Raw genomic sequence first — 15224 nt, 5'->3', positions numbered from 1 at the left:
ATGTATGGTCTAAGTGAGAGTCCACGAGATTGGTATAGATGTTTTAATAAGTATGTAGAAAGCTTAGGATTTAGGACAAATAGTATAGAATTATGTTTATATGTACACGGTACAGGAGATAATAAAGTCTACTTAATGAATTATGTTGATGATATAATAATATGTTGTAAAAATAAAATAAAATTAAAGTTATTAAAAGATTATTAGGGGAAAAATTTAAAATTAAAGACATTGGAGAAATTAAAGAATACTTAGGTATAGAGATAGACTATAATATAGAGAAGAATGAAATGAAATTAAGTCAAAGTAAATATATAGAAAAGCTAGCAGATAAATATGATGTAGTAAATAATAAGTGTTATAATACCCCAATGGAAACAAGATTAAATGTAGAAAAACCGGATTGTTGCAATGAAAATATTATGTATAAAAACCTACTAGGGCCTTGTTGTATATTAGTTTGGGCACAAGGCCAGATATAAGTTATAGTGTAAACTACCTTAGCCGATTTCAGAATTGTTATACGAGTACACATTTTAGATATGCTTTGAGAATCTTGAAATATTTATATGGTACTAAAGATTTAAAGTTATGTTACAATAAAAATGAGAACTATGAGACTGTTGATTGTTATGTAGACGCTGATTGGGCAGGTGATAGTTCAGATAGAAAGTCAACAACAGGATATGCGATTAGATTATATGGAAACTTGATCTATTGGAAATCGCGAAAACAGAAGAGCATTACTAAAGCGTCAACATATGCCGAATATGTAGCATTATCGGAATTGGTAACTGAAGTAAAATATATAAAGGAACTAATAAAAGTATTTGAAATTGAAATGAAAAATCGATTAAAGTATACGAAGATAATTTAGGGGTAATAAATATTGCAAAGTACGGTAATTTTACGAAAAACTCAAAACACATTGAAATTCACTATCACTATGTACATGAGAGTGTAGAACAAAAGATTATCGAGGTACTCAGAGTAGAATCCGAAAAAAATCTAGCAGATATGTTTACAAAAGCGTTATGTTGAGATAAGTTTGAAAAATTTAGAAGAATGTTAAATTTAAAATAAAGTTGTATTTGAAATGATAATAAATGATAGTGGGATATAGTATAAAGGTAAGGAAGCATGTTGAGTATGGTACCTTTATACTATAATTGATACACACACATATATATATATATATGAGTGTGTGTCGAGAGCCTATGGTAGGGAGCTACAATTGTAGCCAGCATGCGTGTGTACGTTCAGTTGGTAGAGAGCAAGCGGCTAGTCGTAACACTTAGAATGTAAGAAATTAATCTAGGATTAGAATAAAGAGTTATTTTTAGAGTTTATTAACCCACAACTATTTTATTTAATCCACCTAACATCAACAGAAATATTTAAAATTATACCACAGCAATTGTAAAGTGCTCGGTGTTCATCTCATTTCTCATTTTTTATTTTATTTCCTAAACAAATAATAATAACATTAATTAAAAAAAAGGAAAAAAAAAATAATAAGGAAAATTAATAATGATAATAATAATAATATGTTATCATTGTGATAGGTAATCAGTAATTAATTATAAAAATATGGGGAGTGTAGCATAAAAGAATGCAAACGTATTGTGCAATATGAATTTATTGTGATTGTTTTGAAGTTATACTTCTTTTTCAATACTAAATAACGAACATAGCCTGACGAGGATTTCCTTCAGAATTCGTGAGGCACTCAACGTAATAACGATTTATGTACCATTTATAAAGATTATAGATTCTTAGCGTATATTCGAAATACGCGGCTCAATCATTTCGAAAATATTGAAAATAACGAAATTTTCTTATCGTACCTCTCCACTTTTTAAACCGTTTCTAAGCACGCCCTGCTGGGCCTAATGAACAAAGCACTCGTCCTATTCTTCCACTGGACGCCTACGACGACGCGTCTTAGATAACCAGCGAAGAATTTACAAAGAAAGCGACGAACAAAGCGATTTAAGCTAGAAGCAAAATAAGAAAAGTATAAGTATTCCTTATACTTCCATAAACGAGGTGAACCTTTTTGTTGAATCCGTATACAAGCGAAGCGAGCAAGAGGTGAGATTCGTGTTTAATTTTTTGTTAAAACCGCAATTCCTTATTATGTTTAATTTATCAACCAGAGATTTTAAGCTACAAGGCTTTTTGTCTGACGAGCCAATATAGTATTATACTTTGTATTTACTTAACCAAGAGTTTTTCTTTTTCTTATTTGTTGTTTTATTTTATTAATTTTGTTAATAATTGTATTTTATTTAAATTATATTTATTATCTTTATTTTATTGAAGTTTTTATTGCAGTTATATTTTATTTTATTTACAAATGAAGAGTATATATTGGCATTCGGGAAAATTGTAGTTATGTCATATTGAATACAATGAAGATGGAGAAGTAAATGTTGTGTGGCTTAAGTTTTCAGATTCACTAAAGATTGGCTAGAAAATCGTACAGAAAGTTGCTGGACACGTTGCGATTTAAATTAATAAAACAATAGTGCCGATCGGACGTAGATCTCCAACTATTCTCCTTACCAACAATACAAAAATTAAGACTAAGCGTTCACATTTATCTATAGTTTAAATTTTATTATTTGTTATTAATTATTGTTGAAAATTTATTTATTTTATTTTAATTATTTTTATTATTTTAATTATTTTAATTTTGAATTTATTATTAAACTATAATCTCTTGCAGCTTTCTTATTGACCATGATCAGTATACATTTTAATTTCTTTTTAAGTTTTCAATATGCCTAAAACTAATGCAGAGAAATGTAGAGATTATCGTCTTCGTAGGAAAAGGAATCAGGAAAATAATGAAAATAATGAGGAAAATAATGAAAATAATGAGGAAAATAATGAAAATAATGAGGAAAATAAGGAAAATAATGAGGAAAATAAGGAAAATAATGAGGAAAATAAGGAAAACATAATGCGCGCTAATGCAAAACGTTGTAGGGTTCATTGGCTGCGAAGAAAATGATTCAAAAAGCATATGAATTGCCTGCGAATGAAATTTTATGTACTCCGTCAACTTCTAATTTACTTTGCGAACCATCGGCTAAGCCTGTGATTAATTACAAATTTAAATAATTTAAATGTCTCAGCAATAACTAATATAATTGCTAATTATTTTTTCTTTTTATTTGGTCTTTATGTTTTAAAGTTATTTGAAGTTCTTTGAAGTTATTACATTTATTTTATTTTTGACATTTATTTTACATTTATTTCTTCAAGAAAACCAATTGTCTGCGAATGGAACTTTATGCGCCCCATCGACTTCGAATTTACTAGTGACTTCTGAACCATCGGCTCAGCCTATGATTACCGGTACAAATTTATATAATTTAAAATTCACAGCAATAACTAATAGTACTGCTAATTATTATTTTTGAATTTATACTTCTTTTGATACATTTGGGAATTTGGTCTTTATTTTTTACTTTTACTTCTTCAAGATGCATCGTTGTATACTGCAAAAGATAACAATCACAACTATATTATTGTGCAAGCTGATGTGCATATGGAAAATTCTTCTATGCCGTGTCATCAAGGTATAACATCAAAAAACATTACATCAACAAACATAGAGCAAAGTTCACGATCTCGAGCACGAAATAATCAACATTTAGCTGATGCTTCGATTATACATGTATTGTCTAATCAAGACATTGTACCGGATGAAGAACGCAATTCGTTAAAAAAAGACACAATCATGGATCAGGAATTACCTCAATCAGATGTACACTCTATTTATTCTAACTCTTCAGACCAGTTAGTAATTAATAATTCCACTGACGAGCAAATTGATATGGATTTAGATCCTTCTTTACCATATAGCAATTACCATCAATTTAAACGAGCTCATAAGGAATTTAAAATAAAATTCGTGGGCAATTCATTTGAACATCCATGCTTAGTATGTAACAGATTGTGGTTTAATAGGATATAAAAGAGCCATCTAATGAACATAAGGATATTCTAATACAATTTATACCTAATGTACCTATGGAAAATACTAAGCCTTGTAATACATGCATACAAGCTTTAAACAAGAAGAATATTCCTCTAATATCAACATATAACGGCTTCAAATATCCAGATGTACCTTAGCATCTACCACCTTTATATTTAGTTTTTGAAAGATTAATTTCGCCTCGTATTTCTTTTATGCAGATCAGACGTCTGAGACATGTGAATGGTAAATAGGCCAGTTATGGTCAATTAATTACCCTCCCTGTTTCAGTTAATACAATGGTCAAATCTCTTCAAAGAAATATTGATGACGATTATTGTATAAATGTACATATTAAACGTAAGAAAATTTACCGATCTATTACTTACATGGCATTGTTAACAAGCGTACAATTAAAGCTTTGCTACAATTTTTAATACCGCCTCCGTTGTATAGAATGTACGATATTAAAATTGATGATTCATATTTTAATGATAATCAAATTACGACAAAGTTGGACAAAATGATGTCAGCGAACACATTCCTGTAGAAGAGAGTCTTACGGCGCACCAACAGACATTAATGTGGGATGAAGAACAATATTTACGTATTGCACCTGGCGAAGAAAATTTACCTCAAAAATTATTATTTGATGAATTTTTTTAATTCTTATTTCTTTTTTAATTTTTATTTCTTATTTTATTTCTTATTTTAATTAAAACCTTCTTATTCTTCATGTATAAATAAATAAGATTATACTTATTTTTTTTGCAGTTATTTTTGAGGTTGTTGATACTATATTCATTTTGGTACGCCAAAGAATTTAATATCTCCAGCACAGCATGGATTCTGGCTGAGACGTTCGACGATTGGGGCTATTCTAAGTACAAAGGGATATATTCAGGAGTGCATAGACAGGAGACGTGTAGGCGTTATGGTGTCCCTCGACATCAGCAATGTCTTCAACGCGCTCCCCTGGGAGATCATCGTAGACGGAATGGTGGCTGGTGAGTTCCCCGCCTATCTGATAAACATTATCAAGTACTATTTGCGTGACCGGCTGCTGCTCTTCACCGGAAGGCAGGGCCGAGTGTACATGAGATTGGTGACGTGTAGGGTTCCACAGAGCTCGGTCCTATGCCCCACACTATGGAATATTGTTTATGATGGTGTCGTCCTCCAGTCCCGCTGCTAGGAGGGTCCCGGGTTGTCTGCTATGCAGGTGACACGGCCCTCCTTTCAGCGGGGCGGGACCTATCACAGGCAATAATAGCCGCGGAACAGGACCTAAAGGTCCTTGTTGGTGTGATTGAGGGATTGGGCCTTAAAATGGCACCACACAAAACGGAGGCAATGGCCTTCCCTGCCTCTGCCATCCGCAGACGCAGGATTGCTCCCCCCCTGTGATTAGACTCAGGGGGGCTTGTATCGCGGTGAAGCCCAGTGTCAAATACCTGGGCATAGTATTAGATTCTGGAATGATATTTAGGCCCCATTTCGAGGCTTTGATTCCGAAAGCGGAGGGGATCCTTCGGTCTATTGGGAGGATCCTTCCGAACCTCCATGAACCGAGGGAGAAGAAGCGGCGTCTCTACGGCAGCGTGATCCACTCCGTGCTCCTCTATGGTGCTCCGGTGTGGTGGCGCGCTGTCGTGGAGGATCAGAGAGTCAGGCGGGCTGTTCGGGCCCTACAGGTAACATCGGTTACCCAAAAAACTAAAGAAGAAAATTTTAAGCTTTTATCTCAAAAATTATTTGATATAGCAAGTAAAAATAAGAATATTCGCTTAACAAGCGAGCAAGAAACATTTTGGTAAATGAAAGAAGCAACAAACGTCGTAGTATTATCCCGTTTGATTCTGAGGAAACAGACTCTGAATCTGAGCAGTCGTTGGAAGGTACTTTAATGTAATTTTATTTTGGTGATATTTTACATAATTTTTTGTATTATTTAATTGTAGAATTGAGCAAGTCGGTATCAAATATTACTATTTCAAATGAATCACGCACTGATAGTTTCCACTCTTTGCAAAAAATCCCTTCTAATTTCGAAGATAACTGCCTACGACCTCAAAAGAAGAAATAGATCTTATGACACCTCTAGTATCTTCTGCGCTGGATCGAACCAATACAACACCAAGGAATGCAGCAATTAATTATTTTGGCCGCTGTTACACAAAGTTTAGGTATTCCTTTAGAGAAAGTTAACATGTCTCCAAGTACTATTTACAGACAACGTCAAGAAAACAGAAAAAATATTGGAAAAAATATAAAAAAAATTTCAATCCTACCAGTATCTTAACTCTTCATTGGGATGGAAAACTTTTGCCAGAAATGACAGGTTCAAAAAAAGTTGACAGACTTCCAGTGATTGTAACGGGTGTTGATTGTGAACAAATATTAGGAGTGCCGAAATTAAATGATTCAGGTGCTGTAAATCAAACTGAAGTAATTTTTGAGTTGCTAGGAAATTGGAATCTTAAAGATGTAATTGGAGCATTATGCTTTGACACTACGAATGTCATACTGGTACATTATTTTTTAGCTTGACATTATCCTCTTCATCAGTTCTCTCTAAAAGGTTCTTGTTTTTGTAGGTGAAACGAGAGGTGTGTGCAAATTATTAGAAAAAAAATGGAAAAAAGTCTTTTAAATCTTGCTTGTCGGCACCATATTCATGAGTTGATTCTACGATGCGCTTTTGAAGTTTACTGGCCAGTGACTTCAGGTCCGAATGTATTAGTATTCAACAGATTTCAACAGTCATGGCCAAATATCAATAAAAATAATTATAAAACTGGATTAGATGACGAAATGGTAGCCTCGGTTATCTATGACAAAAAAGATGAAATCCTGCTTTTCATCTCTCAACAATTGCAGGTATTTAAAATTATCGTTTCATCATTTTCAATTATGATACAACAAAAATATTACATAAATATTATTGAAGTAAAATTTAAATTTATGTATAACTCTAAACTTTTTACTTTGAACTTTTTTTACTCAAATTCATCTGAAATATAATAACTTTTCATTTATAGGAAAATCAACCACGTGATGACTATCGTGAACTGTTAGAATTATCATCAGTGTTCTTGAGACATCGACTAACTGAAAATATAATTTTTAAATCTCCTGGATCGACACATCATGCGCGATGACTTTCTAAAGCCATATATTCCTTAAAAATCTATATGTTCCAAGAACAATTTTCACTTGGCCGGGCAGAAGCTCTGGGACTCCGTCATATTTGTATTTTTATAGTTCTATTGAACATAAAAGGATGGTATTGTTGCGCCTTCAGCAATCCAAGCTCCTCGACAGGATTTAGAATTCATGAAAAATTTACTAAACTATAAAAGAATAAATAAAAATATTTCGGAAGTAGCATCAAAAAAGTTTAGCACTCACCTGTGGTATTTATCTGAACAACTTATTTGTTTGTCACTATTTGATGATAATGTTAGCGCAGAAGTCAAATTAAAAGTGATTGAATCGATTCAGACAAAAAAAAGTCAAGTTAAAAATTTTTAAAGAATTAATGTAAAGAATGTTAGTATTGATTCATTTTTGAACAAACAATTGTATGATTTTGCTTCACAAGAATCGTTGATTATTTTTGAGAAGTTTAAACTCCCAACTGATTTTCTAAATTTACATCCTGATCAGTAGAAATTTGATGAAAGCTATAATACTTGTTTGAAAGTTTTTCAAAACTTACATGTAGTTGATGATGTTGCGGAACGGGCAGTCCAACTAATGGAAGAATACAATAAAAGCTTAACTGCTGATGAAGAGCAAAAACAGTACTTGTTGCAGGTTGTAGCTTTGCACAGAAAAAAATTCCCAAATGCTAACAAGAAGACGTAATTGTTACCAATTTTAGAAGAATAAACAAAAAATTAAGTTTCAGTAATTATAACTAATAATTAATAATAATAATAAAAAAATAGAAAAAAATAGCTGCACGTTTGTTATCCAATGTGAGCAAAGACTTGTTGAGTCGACCCCTTAGTTGGATGACTCCTTCGCGATCAAGAACGGCGATCAAGAACGGCGGTCAATCAACTGAAAGCGTGTGTTTTTAATAGAGTTGAGTTCGACTTGAGAACGTTGATTTCATGTGAGAAGAAAGCTGCTTGAGTAGCCTTGTACCAAAATGTCTTGAAAGCTTCCATCTCTTCTGATAAGATGATTGTTAGGGGTGAGGTGAGAGAGTGGCTGTCATTCTGATGAATTTCTTGAGTAGCGATGTATCAAGTCCCAATAGTACTCGATCTTTGGAGCTGCTACAAAGAGTGAAACGCCAGGACAAGGCCTCGTGCTAACTGAGGTCGTCTAATTTTGCCGTTTGGAGTGGCCAGGAGTCCATTGATTTGGTCATCCATGGTCGTCCTGTCTACCATAAAGGATGATCTGTTGAGTTGTAAGGCCTCTCGAAGGGCCATCAGCTGAGTTCGATGTGCCTACTGAGTCTGAGGTATGAGTTCTTGTATTTGAGTCACCCTGTTCCTGACATAATCCTTCCAGCGTCAAGCGGGTGCCTTGATACACGTGAGTGTCACCCTAGAGTCCGGTCACAAATGATCAGAGGATATAGGTAGCTGAAGTATAGCATAAGTGGATTGTTTTCACTGAAATGTTTTACTGGGATGTTTTGTTGTTCTGGCAACACGCCAGAACCCAGTAATCAGCCTGGGTAGCTGGACGAATGTAGCGGAGTTGGCGGTTTCCTTGGGACTCTGCCGATACACATCGCACATCACAGAGAGCCGCGACTTGATTAACTGGCATTGACTGCTGCTGAGTCTTAACTGGCCCAAAACGATTGGGCCTACTGTGTAGTAGAGCGTTGGAGTGCATTTTGGCCACTGCCGGAGCCAACTCCGAGGTATTTTTAGCTGGTCAAGCTGTTTACGATCTTGTCGTCCGTGCTGAGGAGAAAGTTCAGAAGTGTCGAACTGCTTGGGATTCTTCAACAGTGTTTGTTCATTACCATCTGGGACTCAAACGGTTAAGCTATGTTGGAGACTTGATGGATTCAATGCAAGAAGATGATCAAATTGAAAGTCAAAGTGATTTTCCAGACAATGAGGAAACACAGGATGATAATGTGGTTGCCGATGAAACTGAGTATTTTTTGAATCTCCGTAGAGGGCAGAGGCGCCGAAGATTTTATCGGATTCTGAAAGCGATGGTGAACAGAATTTTGAAGACACTGTCACAGTTTTTGATGGAGCTGTTTGATAGCGAATCCGAGAAGGACAATCACTAACTTTCAGAGAAGTATCAGGACCAATGGAACATGCCAAAAGGTATATTATGTCTGATAAAGCTTCATCTGCATTTTCAGTGATAATTGACCACAACATTATTGAAAACATAAAGAAATATACAGAAGCAGAAACTTTACGAGTTTGGAAGACTGCATGGGATCTGCCTATAAAAAAATTATATGCATTCATTGGAGAATTATATGCACGTTGCTGCACCCATCAGGCAAGAAATTTACTCATTTTCCACCTGAGGAATTCGAAATGGGGACCTCCCTTTTTTTCGAAAGCAATGAGTAGAAATAATTTCTTCGAATTGTGAGATTTCTGCGTTTCGATAACAGAAGCCAACGAGTCCAACATCTGATTGTGGACAAATTAGCTCTTATTTCAGAAGTATGAAAGAAATTCATAGAAAATTGCCAGAGTTGTTACAATCCAGGCGCAGATCTCACAAGAGGACCTTACACTTAGTCCGACACAGATTTTAACGAGCTTTGGTATATTAGTAGTATACATTGAGGTTGTTATCGTGGTAAAGTATTTTGTCCTAACACTCTACTATTTGTGAGAAAAAAGCTTTTGAAGTTTTGGTTTTTGTTGTATACATGTTTATATTATCTTAAATTCGACCGTCTCTCAAGTAGCGCGCTAGCGTATCTAGTAGCGTTCTCGCTTTTCGTGCTGCGAGTTAGTGTTCGATCCTTCATAGAGAAAGTTTTTTTTAATAATTTTTCTCTGTCTGTTTTCAAATTATTTTTTCATATGAAGTTATACTTCTTTTGGCGCGTTAGGGAAAATGTAATGGGGAGTGATTTGGTTCCGAGCGTCTGGGAAAAACGACACCATGAAGTTTGTCGGTATTTACGACGCGCGGCAAAACGATTTCAAGTTTACGGCATGAAGTTGTCACTCTTCTTCTTCCCCTTTTTTTCTCAAGCGGGTCACCCATCCAAATACTAATCGTAATCAGCGCTGTTTTACTTAAATGATCGAGCGAGAACTAATGCTGTAACTGCGCCATGGCCGTTGACGCATAAAGTAATTCGATATATCTCCCTTACATTTAATGTGGACTGATATCTATATTTTTATATTTTTGAAGTTATTCCTTTTATTCTTTCTTATATATATATAATATATCGATCGATTGAAAATATTTTTCTTTTCTTTTTGAAGTTATTTTTGAAGTTATTTTGTTAAATTAATAGAAAAGAATAATTAATAGCTTATCTACTCATATTTACAATCCTCCTCCTTTTTACTTGGTCACGCTATCAATATATATGTGGGAAGGGAAATTAGACAAAGGGGCTATGAGGCGGGATGCGATATGGTTGGTAGGACCGTTGGGTTGTAGCGACGTGCAGCGGTACGTTGCTATGTGGGTAAACAGTGAACTAAAGCGAAAAGATTTAAGTTAGTCATCGTTTAGCCTTTAAGCAGCGAACATGTATTATTGTATTGTATCAGATTAAATTGTATCTGCATTGAAACATTCTATTCATCTTTGGAATCCTACATATATATATGTAAGGACAGTAGTTTGAGCTATATTGAATTTAGCGCGTAAATAGGTTAGGGAATAAAACAGGTGGCGTTAGTGCTACAAAGAAAGCAGGAGTGAAAAGATATAGAAATTAAGAAATATAAGTAAGAAAATTAATCAAGAAACAACGGTGTGGATATTAGCATTGAATGTTGTTTCTTTGTTATTACAGAGAAACAATTCTACCTATTATCTACCCATAACCTGCACTATAAATAAGACATTATATATATATTTATATAAAATTTAAAAACCTCAAAAAATAAATGAGAATAAAAATATAATAGTAAAAGAAAAATAATCTTCTTACATTAGAAAATATTATTGATCATCAAGCAGGGAAGAGGAACAGGTTTCTTTATCAACTATATTCTATGTAAAAATAAAATTAATAATAATAATACTAATAATGTAATAATAATAACATTAATTAATAAATTAGAAAAATTAAAAAAACTAACAAGGAAAATTAATAACGATAATAATAATAATAATATGTTATCATTGTGATAGGTAATCTGTAATTAATTATAAAAATATGGAGAGTGTAGCATAAAAGAATGGAAACGTATTGTGCAATATGAATTTATTGTGATTGTTTTGAAGTTATACTTCTTTTTCAATACTAAATAACGAGCGTAGCCTGACGAATATTTCCTTCAGAATTCGTGAGGCACTCAACGTAATAACAATTTACGTACCATTTATAAAGATTATAGATTCTTAACGTATATTCGAAATACGCAGCTCAATCATTTTGAAAATATTGAAAATAACGATATATTCTTATCGTCCCTCTCCACTTTTTAAACCGTTGCTAAGCACGCCCTGCTGGGCCTATTAAACAAAGCACTCGTCCTATTCTTCCACTGGACGCCTACGACGATACGTCTTAGATGAGCGGCGAAGAATTTACAAAGAAAGCGACGAACAAAGCGATTTAAGCTAGAACGAAATAAGAAAAGTATAAGTATTCCTTATACTTCCATAAACGAGGTGAACCTTTTTGTTGAATCCGTATACAAGCTAAGCGAGCAAGAGGTGAGATACGTGTTTAATCTTTTGTTAAAGCCGCAATTCTTATTATATTTAATTTATAACCAGAGCTTTTATGCTCAATGCTTTTTGCCTGAGAGCCAATATAGTATTATACTTTGTATTGATTTAACCAAGAGTTTTTCTTTTTTCTTATTGTTGTTTTATTTATTAATTTTTTTTATAATTGTATTTTATTTAAATTGTATTTAATATCTTTATTTATTTAAAGTTTTTATTGAAGTTATATTTATGTTATTTACAAATGTAGAGTATATATTGGCATTCGGGAAAATGTAGTTATTTCATATTGAATACAATGAAGATGGAGAAGTAAATGTTGTGTGGCTTAAGTTTCCAGATTCACTAAAGATTTGCCAGAAAATCGTACAAAAAGTTGCTGGACACGTTGCGATTTAAATTAATAAAACAATAGTGCCGATCGGACGTAGATCTTCAACTATTCTCCTTAGCAACAATACAAAAATTAAGATTAAGCGTTACATTATCTATAGTTTAAATTTAATTATTTATTATTAATTATTGAAAATTTATTTATTTTATTTTAATTATTTTAATTATTTTAATTTTAAGTTATTATTAAACTATAATCTCTTGCCGCTTTTTATTGACCAGGATCAGTATACATTTAAATTTCTGTTTTAGTTTTGATATGCCTAAAACTAATGCAGAGAAATGTAGAGATTATCGTCTTCGTAGGAAAAGGAATAAGGAAAATAGGAAAATAATGAGGAAAATAAGGAAAACATAATGCACGCTAATGCCAAACGTTGTAGGGTTCTTGGTTGCGAAGAAAATTATTCAAAAAGGTTATGAATTGCCTGCGAATGAAATTTTATGTACTCCGTCAACTTCTAATTTACTTTGCAACCATCGGCTAAGCCTGTGATACCGGTACAAATTTAAATAATTTAAATGTCCCAGCAATAACTAATATTATTGCTATCTATTTATTTTTTTTTTTGGTCTTTATGTTTTGAAGTTATTTGAAGTTATTAAGTTATTACATTTATTTTATTTGACATTTATTTTACATTTATTTCTTCAAGAAAACCAATTGTCTGCGAATGGAACTTTATGTGCCCCATCGACTTCGAATTTACTAGTGACTTCTGAACCATCGACTCAGTTTATGATTAACGGTACAAATTTATACAATTTAAAATTCACAGCAATAACTAATAGTACTGCTAATTATTATTTTGGAACTTATACTTCTTTTGGTACGTTTGGGAATTTGGTCTTTATTTTTTACTATTACTTCTTCAAGATGCATCGTTGTCTACTGCAAAAGATGACTATCACAACTATATTACTGTGCAAGCTGATGTGCATATGGAAAATTCTTCTATGCCGTGTCATCATCGTATAACTTTAAAAAACATTACATTAACAAACATGGAGCAAAGTTCACGATCTAGCATGAAATAATCAATATTTAGCTGATGCTTCGATTATACATGTATTGTCTAATCATGACATTGTACCGAATGAAGAACGCAATTCGTTAAACCAAGACACAATCAGGATCAGGAATTACCTTAATCAGATGTACCCTCTATTTATTCTAACTCTTCAAACCAGTTAGTAATTAATCATTCCACTGGCGAGCAAATTGATATGGATTTAGATCCTTCTTTACCATATTGCAATTATCATCATTTAAACGAGCTCATAAGGAATTTAAAATAAAATTCTTGGGCAATTCATTTGGACATCGATGCTCAGTATGTGACAGATTGTGGTTTAAAAAGGATTTATAAGAGCTATCTAATGAACATAATAAGGATAATCTAATACAATTTATACCTAATGTACCTATGGAAAATACTAAGCTCTGTAATACATGCATACAAGCTTTAACCAAGAAGGATATTTTTTTAATATCAACATATAACGGCTTCAAATATCCAGATGTACCTTAGCATCTACTACCTTTAGATTTAGTTTCTGAAAGATTAATTTTGCCTCGTATTTCTTTTATGCTGATCAGACGTCTGAGACATGTGAATGGTAAATACGCCATTTATGATCAATTAATTACCCTGCCTTTTTCAGTTAATACAATGGTCAAATCTCTGCAAAGAAATATCGATAACGATTATTGTATAAATGCACATATTAAATGTAAGAAAATTCACCGATCTAGATACTTACATGGCATTGTTAACAAGCGTACAATTAAAGCTTGGCTATAATTTTTAGTACCGTCTCCATTGTATAGAATGTACGATATTAAAATTGATGACTCATATTTTAATGATAATCAAATTCACGACAAAGTTGAACAAAATGATTTTTTTTTTCTTTAGAAGAAAGTCTTACTGCGTACCAACAGACATTAATGTGGGATGAAAAACAATATTTACGTATTGCACCTTTGCACTTGGTGAACAAAATTTATCTGACAGTTTATGAAACACAATATTACGTATTACACCTGGCGTAGAAAATTTATCTCAAAGTTTATTATTTGGTGAATTTTTTTATTTCTTATTCCTTATTTTATATCTTATTTTCATTAAACCCTTCTTCTTCTTCATGTATAAATAAATAAGATTATACTTATTTTTTTGAAGATATTTTTGAGGTTCTTGATGCTATATTCGTTTTGGTACGCCAAAGAAGTATAACTTCTTACGTGCGTACATAAGTACACACACCAGTTTTTTTTTCAAATTTTGAACACTTGTAGTACTCCATTAGAAAATTTATTTTGCTTAAAAACTAGCCGTAGATAGCCAGCCGTTTGCGAAAAAACGCGGATTGAAATTTCACATAGATACGTATTGTTTTGGCTGTAGTATTGTAGTAGCTACAGTAGCGGCGCTGTGTGTGTGTATGTTTCTTTCACGTTGTCGATACCTACATCTTATCTTAACAGCGCTAAAAAGTATGTTCATCTTTCTTTTTTTTTTCTCTTCGTTCTTTTTCTCTTCGTTCTTTTTCTTTTCTTTCTTTTCCTTTGCTTTCTTATTTTTTTTTTTTCGTTATTGTAAATTAAGCCTAATAAATTTTTTTTTTATTTTTTCAATAGTATTTTATAATAATTTTATAGGAAATATAATTAAAAAAAATGCATTTGTATTATAGGAAGTGCGAATTTATTTTTGCTAACGATATAAATTTTATAAGAAATCAACATTATTTACGCGAGTAATAAAACTACTAATTATAAATTAAATAATATACAATAAAAAAAAAATTAAATTTTAGCGTGCTGAAACGATACATTTTTCAGGATGATATTTACAGGATGAATTCGTAAATAAAGTAATAAATCTTCTTTTATTTGCGCAAGATGTAATAAATTTATCGCTTTTAATTTTTTTGTAATGTGACGTCCCGCAACGCT

This window comes from Polistes fuscatus, unplaced genomic scaffold (assembly GCF_010416935.1).
Source record: "Polistes fuscatus isolate 324 unplaced genomic scaffold, CU_Pfus_HIC Scaffold26, whole genome shotgun sequence".
In the NCBI taxonomy this organism is placed as follows: Eukaryota; Metazoa; Arthropoda; class Insecta; order Hymenoptera; family Vespidae; genus Polistes; species Polistes fuscatus.
Note: the sequence above shows the minus strand (reverse complement) of the source record.